Genomic DNA, 3164 nt, shown 5'->3' with positions numbered 1-3164 from the left:
TAGACTTTATCTTTCACACGGTCCGTGGCTGTGGGGTAGACTTTATCTTTCACACGGTCCGTGGCTGTGGGATAGACTTTATCTTTCACACGGTCCGTGGCTGTGGGGTAGAGTTTATGTTTCACACGGCCCGTGGCTATGGATTAGACTTTATCTTTCACATGGTCCGTGGCTGTGGGGTAGACTATATCTTTCACACGGTCCGTTCCTGTGGGAAAGACTCTATCTTTCACATGGTCTGTGGCTGTGGGATAGACTTTTTCTTTCAAACGGTCCGTGGCTGTGGGAATAGACTCTATCTTTCACACGGTCCATGGCTGTGGGATAGACTTTATGTTTCACAGGGTCCGTGGCTGTGGCGTAGACATTATCTTTCATACGGTCCGTGGCTGTGGGAGTAGACTTTATCTTTCACACGGTCCGTGGCTGTGGGATAGACTTTTTCACACGGTCCGTGGCTGTGGGATAGACTATATCTTTCACAGGGTCCATGCCTGTGGGATAGACTTTATCTTTCACACGGTCCGTGCCTGTGGGATAGACTTTTTCACACGGTCCGTGCCTGTGGGACATACTTTATCTTTCACACAATCCGTGCCTGTGTGATAGACTTTATCTTTCACACGGTCCGTGCCTGTGGGATAACTTTTTCACACGGTCCGTGCCTGTGGGATATACTTTATCTTTCACACAGTCCGTGCCTGTGGGATAGACTTTATCTTTCACACGGTCCGTGGCTGTGGGATAGACTTTATCTTTCACACGGTGGTTGGCTGTGGGAATAGACTCTATCTTTAACACTGTCCGTGACTGTGGGATAGACTTTATCTTTCACACGGTCCGTGGCTGTGGGGTAGACTTCATCTTTCACACGGTCCGTGGCTGTGGGATAGACTTTATCTTTCACACGGTCCGTGGCTGTGGGGAAGACTTTATCTTTCACACGGTCCGCGGCTGTGGGTTAGACTTTATATTTCACACGCTCCGTGGCTCTGGGATATACTTTATCTTTCACACGGTCCGTGGCTCTGAGATAGACTTTATCTTTCACACGGTCCGTGCCTGTGGGATAGACTTCATCTTTCACACGGTCCGTGGCTATGGGATAGACTCTATCTTTCACATGATCCTTGCCTGTGGGATAGACTCTATCTTTCGCATGGTCCGTAGCTGTGTGATAGCCTCTATCTTTCACACGGTCCGTGGCTGTGGGAATAGACTTTATGTTTCACACAGTCCGTTGCTGTGGGAATAGCCTGTATCTTTCACACGGTCCGTGCCTGTGGGGTAGCTTTATCTTTCACACGGTCCGTGGCTGTCGGATAGACTTTATCTTTCACACGGTCCGTGGCAGTGGGATAGACTTTATCTTTCACACGGTCCGTGGCTAGTGGAGTAGACTTTATCTTTCACACGGTCCATGGCTGTGGGAGTAGACTTTACGTTTCACACAGTCCGTTGCTGTGGGAATAGCCTGTATCTTTCACACGGTCCGTGCCTGTGGGGTAGACTTTATCTTTCACACTGTCCGTGGCTGTCGGATAGACTTTATCTTTCACACGGTCCGTGGCTCTGGGATAGACTTTATCTTTCACACGGTCCGTGGCTGTGGGATAGACTTTGTCTTTCACACAGTCCGTGGCTTTGGGGTAGACTTTGTCTTTCACATGGTCCATGCCTGTGAGATAGGCTTTTTCACACGGTCCGGGGCTGTGGGATAGACTTTATCTTTCACACAGTCCGTGCCTGTGGGATAGACTTTATCTTTCACACGGTCCGTGGCTGTGGGATTGATTTTTTCACACGGTCCGTGGCTGTGGGATAGAGTTTATCTTTCACCCAGTCCGTGCCTGTGGGGTAGACTCTATCTGTCACACGGTCCGTGGCTGTGGGGTAGACGTTATCTTTCACACGGTCCATGGCTCTGTGGTAGACTTTATCTTTCACACGGTCCATACCTATGGGATAGACTTTATCTTTCACACGGCCCGTGCCTGTGGGAATAGACTTTATCTTTCACAAGGTCCGTGGCTGTGGGATAGACTTTATCTTTCACACGGTCTGTGCCTGTGGGAATAGACTTTATCTTTCACACGGTCCGTGGCTGTGGGATAGACTTTTTCACATGGTCCGTGGCTGTGGGATAGACTTTATCTTTCACACGGTCCGTGGCTGTGGGATAGACTTTATCTTTCACACGTTCCGTGCCTGTGGGATAGAATTTATCTTTCACACGGTCCGTGGCTGTGGGATAGAGTTTTTTGTTTCACACGGTCCATGGCTGTGGGAATAGACTCTATCTTTCACACGGTCCGTGGCTGTGGGAAAGACTTTATATTTCGCCCGGTCCGTGGCTGTGTGGTAGACTTTATCTTTCATACAGTCCGTGGCTGTGGGGTAGACTTTATCTTTCACATCGTCCGTGGCTCTGGTATAGACTTTATCTTTTACACGGTAAGTGGCTGTGTGATAGACTTTTTCACACGGTCCGGGCCTGTGGGATAGACTTTATCTTTCACACGGTCCGTGCCTGTGGGATAGACTTTGTCTTTCACACGGCCCGTGGCTGCGGGGTAGACGTTATCTTTCACACGGCCCATGGCTGTGGGGTTGACATTATCTTTCACACGGTCCGTGCCTGTGGGGTAGACTTTATCTTTCACACGGTCCACGCCTGAGAGATAGACTTTTTCACACGGTCCTTGCCTGTGGGATAGACTTTATCTTTCACTAGGTTCGTGCCTGTGGGATAGACTTTATGTTTCACACGGTCCGTGGCTGTGGGATAGACTTTTTCACATGGACCGTTGCTGTGGAACAGAGTTTATCTTTCACACGGTCCGTGCCTGTGGGATAGATTTTATCTTTCACACGGTCCGTGGCTGTGGGGTAGACTTTATCTTTCACACGGTACGTTGCTAGGTAATAGAGTTTTTCTTTCACACGGTCCATGGCTGTGGGAATAGACTTTATGTTTCACACGGTCTGAGGCTGTGGGATAGACTTCATCGTTTACATGGTCCGTGGCTGTGGGATAGACTCTATCTTTCACTCGGTCCATGGCTGTGGGGTAGACTTTATCTTTCACATGGTCTGTGGCTGTGGGGTAGTGTTTATCTTTCACACGGTCCGTGGCTGGGGGGTAGACTTTATCTTTCACACGG

Source organism: Cervus canadensis, chromosome 26 (genome assembly GCF_019320065.1).
Source record: "Cervus canadensis isolate Bull #8, Minnesota chromosome 26, ASM1932006v1, whole genome shotgun sequence".
Classification (NCBI taxonomy): domain Eukaryota; kingdom Metazoa; phylum Chordata; class Mammalia; order Artiodactyla; family Cervidae; genus Cervus; species Cervus canadensis.
The sequence above is the reverse complement of the archived record's forward strand: the minus strand, read 5'-3'. Positions refer to the sequence as shown.